Raw genomic sequence first — 11838 nt, forward strand, 5'->3', positions numbered from 1 at the left:
TTTACTAGCGTTTAAGAGCAGTTGGAGGCCACGGAAGGAGTGTTGTATGGCATTGAAGCTCGTTTGGAGGTTAGATAGCACAGTGTCCAAGGAAGGGCCGGAAGTATACAGAATGGTGTCGTCTGCGTAGAGGTGGATCAGGGAATCGCCCGCAGCAAGAGCAACATCATTGATGTATACAGAGAAAAGAGTCGGCCCGAGAATTGAACCCTGTGGTACCCCCATAGAGACTGCCAGAGGACCGGACAACATGCCCTCCGATTTGACACACTGAACTCTGTCTGCAAAGTAGTTGGTGAACCAGGCAAGGCAGTCATTAGAAAAACCGAGGCTACTGAGTCTGCCGATAAGAATATGGTGATTGACAGAGTCGAAAGCCTTGGCCAGGTCGATGAAGACGGCTGCACAGTAATGTCTTTTATCGATGGCGGTTATGATATCGTTTAGTACCTTGAGCGTGGCTGAGGTGCACCCGTGACCGGCTCGGAAACCGGATTGCACAGCGGAGAAGGTACGGTGGGATTCGAGATGGTCAGTGATATGTTTGTTGACTTGGCTTTCGAAGACCTTAGATAGGCAGGGCAGGATGGATATAGGTCTGTAACAGTTTGGGTCCAGGGTGTCTCCCCCTTTGAAGAGGGGGATGACCGCGGCAGCTTTCCAATCCTTGGGGATCTCAGATGATACGAAGGAGAGGTTGAACAGGCTGGTAATAGGGGGTGCGACAATGGCGGCGGACAGTTTCAGAAATAGGGGGTCCAGATTGTCAAGCCCAGCTGATTTGTATGGGTCCAGGTTTTCCAGCTCTTTCAGAACATCTGCTATCTGGATATGGGTAAAGGAGAAGCTGGGGAGGCTTGGGCGAGTAGCAGCGGGGGGGGCGGGGCTGTTGGCCAAGGTTGGAGTCGCCAGGAGGAAGGCATGGCCAGCCCTTGAGAAATGTTTGTTGAAGTTTTCGATTATCACGGACTTATCAGTGGTGACCGTGTTACCTAGCCTCAGTGCAGTGGGCAGCTGGGAGGAGGTGCTCTTGTTTTCCATGGACTTTACAGTATCCCAGAACTTTTTGGAGTTAGAGCTACAGGATGCAAATTTCTGCTTGAAAAAGCTGGCCTTTGCTTTCCTGACTGACTGCGTGTATTGGTTCCTGACTTCCCTGAACAGTTGCATATCGCGGGGGCTCTTCGATGCTATTGCAGTTCGCCACAGGATGTTTTTGTGCTGGTCGAGGGCAGTCAGGTCTGGAGTGAACCAAGGGCTATATCTGTTCTTGGTTCTGCATTTTTTGAACGGAGCATGCTTGTCTAATATGGTGAGGAAGTAACTTTTAAAGAATGACCAGGCATCCTCAACTGACGGGATGAGGTCAATATCCTTCCAGGGTACCCGGGCCAGGTCGATTAGAAAGGCCTGCTCGCAGAAGTGTTTTAGGGAGCGTTTGACAGTGATGAGGGGTGGTCGTTTGACCGCGGACCCGTGGCGGATACAGGCAATGAGGCAGTGATCGCTGAGATCTTGGTTGAAGACAGCAGAGGTGTATTTGGAGGGCAGGTTGGTCAGGATAATGTCTATTAGGGTGCCCATGTTTACGGATTTAGGGTTGTACCTGGTGGGTTCCTTGATGATTTGTGTGATATTGAGGGCATCAAGCTTAGATTGTAGGACTGCCGGGGTGTTAAGCATATCCCAGTTTAGGTCACCTAACAGAACAAACTCTGAAGCTAGATGGGGAGCGATCAATTCACAGATGGTGTCCAGGGCACAGCTGGGAGCTGAGGGGGTCGGTAGCAGGCGGCAACAGTGAGAGACTTATTTCTGGAGAGATTAATTTTTAAAATTAGAAGTTCGAACTGTTTGGGCATAGACCTGGAAAGTATGACAGAACTTTGCAGGCTATCTCTGCAGTAGATTGCAACTCCTCCCCCTTTGGCAGTTCTATCTTGACGGAAAGTGTTATAGTTGGGTATGGAAATCTCAGAATTTTTGGTGGCCTTCCTAAGCCAGGATTCAGACACGGCAAGGACATCAGGGTTGGCAGAGTGTGCTAAAGCGGTGAGTAAGGCAAACTTAGGGAGGAGGCTTCTGATGTTGACATGCATGAGGCCAAGGCTTTTTCGATCACAGAAGTCAACAAATGAGGGTGACTGGGGACATGCAGGGCCTGGGTTTACCTCCACATCACCCGAGGAACAGAGGAGTAGTAGGATGAGGTTGCGGCTAAAGGCTATCAAAACTGGTCGCCTAGAGCGTTGGGGACAAGGAATAAAAGGAGCAGATTTATGGGCGTGGTAGAATAGATTCTGGGCATAATGTGCAGACAGGGGTATAGTGGGGCACGGGTACAGCGGAGGCAAGCCCAGGCACTGGGTGATGATAAGAGAGGTTGTATCTCTGGACATGCTGGTCTCAATGGGTGAGGTCACCGCATGTGTGGGGGGTGGGACAAAGGAGGTATCAGAGGTACGGAGAGTGGAACTACGGGGTCCATTGCAAACCAAAACAATGATAATGATAACTAGCCTGAACAACAGTATGCAAGGCATATTGATATTTGAGAGAGACATACAATAAGGCATAAAGTGATTGCAGGTCTTGATTGGGAGAGCTAGCTAAAACAACAGGTAAGATAACAGCAGCTAGTCCACTAACACAGCAACAACAGAGCATTTGTAAAGGATTCAGACCCCTTGACTTTTTAGTTACAGCCTTATTCTACAATTGATTAAATTGTTTATTCTCTGCATCAATCTACACACAATACACCATAATGACAAAGCAAAACAGGTTTTTAGAATTTTTTGCGCATTTATTTAAAAAATATATAGTTATGACATTTACATAAGTTTTCAGACCCTTTACGCAGTACTTTGTTGAAGCATCTTTGGCAGCGATTACAGTGCCGAGGCTTCTTGGGTATGACTACAAGCTTGGCACACCTGTATTTGGGGAGTTTCTCCCATTCTTCTCTGCAGTTAATCTCAAGCTATGTCATATTGAATGAGGATCGTCGCTTTACAGCTATTTTCAGGTCTCTCCAGAGATGTTAAATCGGGATCAAGTCCAGGCTCTGGCTGTGCCACTCGAGGACGTTCAGAGATTTGTACCGAAGCCACTACTGCGTTGTCTTGGTTGTGTGCTTAGGGTTGTTGTCCTGTTGGAAGGTGTACCTTCGCCCCAATCTGAGGTCCTGAGCGCTCTGGAGCACGTTTTCATCAAGGATTGCTCTGTTAATCTTTCCCTCAATCCTGACTAATCTCCCAGTTCCTGCCGCTGAAAAACATCCCCACAGCATGATGCTGCCATCACCATGCTTCACTGTAGGGATGGTGCTAAGTTTGTTCCAGACGTGACGTTTGGCATTTAGGCCAAAGATTTCAATCTTGGTTTCATCAGACCAGAGAATCTTGTTTCTCATGGTCTGAGAGTCCTTTAGGTGCCTTTTGGCAGAGTCCAAGCTGGCTGTCATGTGCCTTTTACTGAGGAATGGCTTCCATCTGGCCACTCTACCATAAAGCCCTGATTGGTGGAGTGCTGCAGAGATGGTTGTCATTCTGGAATGTTCTCCCATCTCCACAGAGGAACTCTGGAGCTCTGTCAGAGTAACCATCAGGTTCTCGGTCACCTCCCTGACCAAGGCCCTTCTCCCCCGATTGCTCAGTTTGGCCAGGCGGCCTGCTCTTTACCACAGGTGGACTCCAATCAAGTTGTAGAAACATCTCAAGGATGATCATTGGAAACAGGATGCTCCTCAGCTCAATTTCAAGTCTCATTGCAAAGGGTCTGTAAATAAGGTATATCTTTTTTTAGACATTTGCAAACATTTCTTAGCCTGTTTTCGCTTTGATTATGGGGTATTGTGTGTATATTGAGGATTTTTTTTTATTTAAGGCTGTAACGTAACAATGTGGAAAAAGTCAAGGGGTCTGAATACTTTCCGAATGCACTGTATTAGCTACAGTAATGCAAAATATAATTTCAGAATAGTCTAATGAATAAGAACAAGTGTTAGAACAACATTCCAAACTGTTTCAAGAAAAAGTATTAGAGCTAAGTTTTACATTATTACATACATTATTTGAATACATAGTCACAAGGTGTTTATCATATTAAGAATATATTAAACATCTTAGGTTGGGTTTCTGCCTTTAGTAAATAAGCAAGGTCTTACCTGGGTTGAACAGGTAATACAGTATGAAGTCACTTCTACAGATACAGCAGGAAATTTCCTCGCTAGATTCTTGTTGCAGGTTATTGTCTTGCTGGAGGATCCAGTTGCGTTCATGTTTTAGCCTCCTGTCCATGACGCTGTTGACCTTAACAAGGGCCCCGGGGCCAGTGGAAGCTCCCTAACATCAACATCACCATCATATTTTTCAGTCGTTTTTGGGTTCTTTTCTGCTTATACATTCTCATTTCAATGCCAAACCGGCCACTGGTGTGCATGGCCAAAGAGCTATATTTACTTGTCGACTGACCAAAGCACCGGTTCCAGTCCAAGTGCCAATGCTGTTTAGCAAACTCCAGGCTTTTACATTTGTTGGATGACATGAAAATAGAGCTCTTTGGCCACACATACCAGTGGAGGGTTTGGCATCAAAATGAGAATGCATGAGCAGAAAATAACCCCATACCTACTGTAGTGTTCTGAAAGTATGAAATGTACTTATTCATGTCACTGAGGGAGAGGGGGGACTGTATAACGTTTACATTCTGTCCGGATATATTATTGTTACCCATCGGGGATCCTATGGGAGGAAAAGAGACCGTCTGGTACAAGTCAACATGACAGCTGTGAGTTGGGGAGGAGTGAGCACTTTGGTGTAAAGGTCAGGTCAGATGAAGTGAGGAAGAACCGATATCACACTGTAAAATATGGTGGTAGATCTTTGATGTTATCGGGCTAAATACTAACCTATTTAGTATTTATTAGGATCCCCAATTAGCTGCTGCCGAGGCAGCGGCTACTCTCCCTGTGGTCCAAACAGGAAACATCACCACAAATAAAATGCATAACTGTACATACATAGCACTACATTTACATTACAATTTAGCCTTTCAGAAGACGCTCCCATTAGGAGTGACTCACAGCTCGTTCATTCATCTTAAGATAGCTAGGTGAGACAATCACATTTCACAGTCATATCCCAACCATGTATCACATAGATAATACAAAATGCATAAAAATGTCTGTCTTCTCACAGTCCTAGGCTAGCTTGAGTTACTTGGGGTGGCAGAGTTCAATTTAATCATGTCGCTATTTAATGCTGTGTGTATCCCAGCCTTTTCTGGGGACTGTGAAAAGACCTCTGGTTGCATGTCTTGTGCTATGCCGATGAGTGTCCGAACTGTGTGCCAAAGGCTTGAACAATCAATCAATTGTATTTATAATGCCCTTTTTACATCATCAGATGTCACAAAGTGCTATACAGAAACCCTGCCTAAAACCGCAAAAGCAAGCAATGCAGATGTAGCAGCACTAACTAGGAAAAACTACCTAGAAAGGCAGGAACCAGGCTCAGTATTCACCCCCTTGGCATTTTTCTTATTTTGTTGCCTTACAACCTGGAATAAAAATAGATTTTTTTAAAATCTTTATTTACTTTTTTTGGGGGGGGGGGGGGTTGTATCATTTGATTTACACAACACACCTACCACTTTGAAGATGCAAAATATGTTTTATTGTGAAACAAACAAGAAATAAGACAAAAGAACAATTTGAGCGTGCATAACTATTACTTTGTAAAAGCCACCTTTTGCAGCAATTACAGCTACAAGTCTCTTGGGGTATGTCTCTATAAACTTGGCACTTGGAGTCTCCCACATGCCTTTTGGCGAACACCAAATGTGTTTGCTTATTTTTTATTGAAGCAATGGATTTTTTCTGGCCACTCTTCCGTAAACTCCAGCTCTGTGGAGTGTATGGCTTAAAGTGGTCCATGGACAGACACTCCAAACTCCGCTGTGGAGGTTTGCAGCTCCTTCAGGGTTAACTTTGGTCTCTTTGTTGCCTTTCTGATTAATGCCCTTCTTGCCTGGTCTGTGAGTTTTGGTGGTTTTGGTGCCTCTCTTGGCAGGTTTGTTGTGGTGCCATATTCTTTCCATTTTTAAAAAATGGATGTACAGTTGACATTGTGTTTCCGAATGACATCACCAAGAGGTAGAATATATAGTGAAAACAATAATACTTTTTGAGATTTTTTAAAATTATTACTTGTTTAAGAAAATCCCTTTCTCTTAGCAATTGTATTAGTATAAAATAGTTTCTCATTTTTTTTCAGCATTTGATTTTTTTTAAATGGTGTACTTTTTGCTCATCTATAACAAGGGTATCAATACTTTCTGACCCAACTGTACAGTTGAAGTCGGAAGTTTACATATACTTAGTTGGAGTCATTAAAATTTGTTTTTCAACTACTCCACAAAGTTGGTGAGGACATCTAATTTGTGCATGACACAATTAATCTTTCCAACTATTGTTTACAGACAAATTATTTCACTTATAACTCACTGTAACACAATTCCAGTGGGTCAGAGGTCTACATATACACTAAGTTGACTGTGCCTTTAAACAGCTTGGAAAATTCCTGAAAATTATGTCATGGCGTTAGAAGCTTCTGATAGGCTGACATCATTTGAGTCAATTGGAGGTGTACCTGTGGATGAATTTCAAGGCCTACCTTCAAACTCAGTGCCTCTTTGCTTGACATCATGGGAAAATCAAAAGAAATCAGCCAAGACCTCAGGAAGAAAAATGGTAGACATCCACAAGTCTGGTTCATCCTTGGGAGCAATTTCCAAGCGCCTGAAGGTACCACGTTTATCTGTGGTAAACGATAGTACGCAAGTGCAAACAATAGTACGCAAGTGTAAACACCATGGGTCTTCCAAATGGACAATGACCCCAAGCATACTTCCAAAGTTGTGGCACAATGGCTTAAGGACAACAAAGTCAAGGTATTGGGAGTGGCCATCACAAAGCCCTGACCTTAATCCTATAGAAAATTTGTGGGTGCGAGCAAGGAGTGTGTGCGAGCAAGGAGGCCTACAAACCTGACTCAGTTACACCAGCTCTGTCAGGAGGAATGGGCCAAATTTCACCCAACTTATTTTGGGAAGCTTTTGGAAGGCTACCCAAAACAATTTAAAGGCAATGCTACCAAATACTAATTGAGTGTATTTAAACCTCTGACCCAATGGGAATGTGATAAAACTCCCTCACGACGCCAGGTCAGCGGAGTCAATCACCACCTTCCGGAGACACCTGAAACCCCACCTCTTTAAGGAATACCTAGGATAGGATAAAGTAATCCTTCTAACCCCCCCCCCCCTTAAAAGAGTTAGATGCACTATTGTAAAGTGGTTGTTCCACTGGATATCATAAGGTGAATGCACCAATTTGTAAGTCGCTCTGGATAAGAGCGTCTGCTAAATGACTTAAATGTAAAAATGTAAATGTAATAAAAGAAATACAAGCTGAAATAAATAATTCTCTCTTATTCTGACATTTCACATTCTTAAAATGAAGTGGTGATCCTAACTGACCTAAGACGGGGAATTTTTACTAAGATTAAATGTCAGGAATAGTGAAAAACTGAGTTTAAATGTATTTGGCTAAGGTGTATGTAAACTTCCGACTTTAACTGTATATGTTGGTGAACCTGCATGACTTTCCTCCGTGTGTCTCGTGCGCTTCTATTTGTTTGGTTTGCGAGTGTTTTTTAAAACTTATAATCATTCCAAATACTCTGGTAATGTTTTGATATAGCGGAGAAAGCAATACCGGAGAAAGCAAACGGATATCAATCGCTCTGGTGCCATTGCTGAAAGCTTCTCAACCACACACCTATCTGGTTGAAAGCCTCCTCTCTTACACAGCCTCCACGACACAAGCCTCTCCCAAGTGGGTGTGATACCTAGGCGTCTCCTGTGGCGATTACATAAATATACAATGAAGGTTGGTGCGTAATGTGGAATTGCTTCAATTGATGTTTATATGGACTAGCTGAAGCAAAACTTTCTTAGCAGAGGAAGGATTTCAACTATCAACCTATGGGTTATGGGCCAGCACGCTGGGACTCGAACCCACAATCCATTAAGCCACTGGGGCTGTGTGAAATAGGGACATATTATATGAACTGACAGAACAAGGGATACTTGTGAGAATTCAGCATTGAAGCGGCAGAGACCTGCCAATGAAACTATTAAAAAAATGTCATTCCTGTTTGCACTTCATAGCTAAATTCCAACTAAATAGCAGAGGATGATTTCGATCCATCAACCCCTGGGTTATGAGCACATCCACTATGGTTCACGTCTCATGTCTTCCTTCCAGAAAGGAGGCATATAGCAGGGATGGTGGGTGCGTAATGTCGAAATGCTTCAATGGATGTTTATATGGACCAGTTGAATCAAAACGTTCTTAGCAGTGGATGGTTTAGATCCATCAGCCTCTGGGTACAGCACACTTCCGCTGTGCCACTTTGCTTCCCATGTCTTCTGCTGAGGAAGGAGGCATATAGTAGGGATGGTGGGTGCGTAATGACGATATGCTTCCAGGATGATTTCGATCCATCGACCTCTGGGTTATGGGTCCAGCACTCTTCCGCCACTGCTTTCAGCCACTCCAGATGGGACTCAAACCCACAATCCATGGCTTAGGAGGCCAGTGCATTAATCATTAGGCCACTGGGGCTGTGTGAAGTAGGGTCAGACTATATGAACTGACAGAAGCTGGGAAAATTGTGGAAAATTCAGCATTGAAGGGGCTGAGACCTGCCCCAAAAATGCGTATTTTTTTCATCCCTGTTTGTTACTTCATAGCTAAAGGACAACTGGATAGCTTCGATCCATCAACCTCTGGGTAATGGGCATGCTTCCATTACACAGAGGATGCTTCCACTTCCACCTCTCTGCTTCTGTTGTTTTCTCCTGAGGAAGGAGGCATATAGCAGTGAATGTTGTCACATAATGTCAAAATTCTTCAATGTTTATAAGGACTAGCTGAAGCAAAACTTTCTCAGCTTAAGATGGTTTTGATCCATCAACCGCTGGGTTATGGGCCCAGTACACTTCCGCTATGCCAATCTGCTTTCAGCCACCCCAGATTTGACTCAACCCAGACCCACAGTGTCCGGTCTGGAGCATGAAGTCAGGAGCTCTGCTGGTCGGCTAGAAAGCCTATATAAATTACGATAGCCAGAACGGCCAAACCCAAATATTTTTTACGGACATTTTGGTGTCTCAAATGTTGTCTTTCAAAAGTTCGATCCCCATTGTGAATGATTTAAAATGACGCTACAAATCAAGATATTTAATTAAATAGTGATCCATTCTGACTGCTACATTTGTCGTCACACAGGACCACATGCTGACACAGACCAATCACGGGCCAGCAGGCTAAGAGGAGGCTCCATAGTTGACTCTCGGGCAGGATGAAAACAACTACATTGACCATGATCCTTTTGTATTTACTGACACTTTCCGTCGCCATCAGATGTTTTCCACAGTAATATGTGGATGACGTCAGTGCTACCACTATCTACTGGTTTTAATGTCTATGACTCAAACCCACAATCCATGGCTTAGGAGGCCATTAGGCCTCTGCGAAATAGGGTCAGACTATATGAACTGACAGAAACAGGGAAACTTGTGGGAGATTCAGCATTGAAGGGGCTGAGACCTGCCCGTGAAAAGTGTATTTTTTCGTCCCTGTTTTCACCTCATATCTTAAAGACAACTGGATAGAAGAGGTGGATTTCGATCCATCGACCTCTGGGTTATGGGCCCAGCACACTTCCACTGCGCCACTCTGATTTCAGCCACCACAGTTGGGACTCAAACCCACAATCCATGGCTTAGGAGATGCCAAAGCTGGGGAACAATAGTATGTTAATAAGGATTTTTAAAAAAGGGGAGAAGAAAAGGGAGGGAAAAATATAGAAAGAATAAGAAAACAGGAAACATGTATGGTTCTTCGTTATTTATTATGATTAGCTGAAAAACATTTTATTTTTTCCTGTGTTTGAGGAAGGGGAACAAGTCCCCAGTTTGAATCCTGCCTCAGCCAGAAATAACATTTCAATACAACCACTATATTCTCCAAAAGTGTCATTTTTCACATTGATTAATTTAAGATCACCTGAGTTAATGTAATGATTATGGTAGTATAATCCTAACATATAGAAATGTTGTTCTAATGAGATTGGTTTATTACTGTATTATACTCCCGTTACCTTGTTTATGCAATTAGTATCTTAAATGATCAGTTATCTGTTGCAGTTTCTTGTGTACTGCATATTTCCTGATATAATTATGAACATTCTAGGGCTCGATTCAATCAGATTAGTGTTGGTCGACACCATCAATAGCGATTGTTTTTGCGTGTCAGAGGTGGTCAAATCTACAAGCGGCTCCTTGCGTTACCTTACCGCCTATACTGCCACTGGATGCAACAAAATCACCCAACTTCGTATCCGAATCCCATGCAGTCACGTTAGAAGTTCCTGCAGCCATGTTACAGGTTCAAACACTTGAATGTGAGAGGTTCTATTGTAGGCTATATAGGCCCTACTCCCGATTAGACTGATAGGCTTAAAATCCCCCCCATCCAAATGAACATATATTATGCAATAGCCTGCACTTTCTATCACTGTTTTAAACTTCTAATGCGGTAGGGATAATAATAATAATAATAATAATAATCCACTGGGCACAGATGTCACTTTGTATGCTCCCTTTGTTACAATATGCAATGACAATTTGATGACCAAATATTATAATAAAGTTGCTGTTCGTTAGCAGTTAAGGCCTACATTTAATGACAGGTATTTCTAGTAATACAGTCTGTCTTATAACCCCTCCCCTTCTATTAATAAAACATAAGCATAATCAAGTATTCTAATACATCAAACATTTTGGTACAGCCCTTATCATGACCCCTAGGTGAACCCAACAACACCATCTGACATCACCTTCCATGTTAACCTCGAGAGGACAGATCAGAACAAAAGTTTAGTTCATTTAATTTCTGTTTCAGGAATTCCAGACAGGTATTGACTATATGACAAATTATTACATTCCCAATTTCTTAATTATCTCTACGACAAATGTCAAAGAGCATAACAACATACTGTTACTGTTGATACCATTTTCAAACTTGGTTCATGCTCCCTTTTCTTACTGGCGACCTCTCGGGAGAGTTACCGGATCAGGGAGTTAGCACCCTAACCAATAGGGGATCCCAACAATCCAGCAGACCCAATCTGGAGAAATTTGTATCAAAACAAAGACAAAAAAATGAAATCAGCAATAAACATATCACAATCCATTTGGAGTAACTGTCAACCCTCATTATCATATTTTTACTTCTATATGCAGACTGAGCAAAATACATTTGTATATTTACCCAAAGACCAGGACCCCAAGGAACTGGTAATTTCCCCTTTGAACACATGATTCACATCGTGATGAAAAAATAAACACATTTGAATAATCAATCACCTTAGAATTACAACTCTTGATCACTCCATAAGGAAATAATGGTATCTCATTAAAACTTTTCTTGGGTAGGGGGCACTTTTCACCTCCGGATGAAAAGCGTGCCCAAAGTAAACTGCCTGCTACTCTGGCCCAGAAGCTAGGATATGCATATAATTGGTAGATTTGGATAGAAAACACTCTACAGTTTCCAAAACTGTTAAAATAATGTCTGTGAGTATAACAGAACTTATTTGGCAGGCGAAAACCTGAAAAATCCATCCAGGAAGTAGGATCTTTTTTATTTTTGTAGTTTTCTATTAAATGCCTTTACAGTATCCATTGACTTATGACTCAAATTGC

Source organism: Salvelinus alpinus, chromosome 31, assembly GCF_045679555.1.
Source record: "Salvelinus alpinus chromosome 31, SLU_Salpinus.1, whole genome shotgun sequence".
Taxonomy (NCBI): Eukaryota; Metazoa; Chordata; class Actinopteri; order Salmoniformes; family Salmonidae; genus Salvelinus; species Salvelinus alpinus.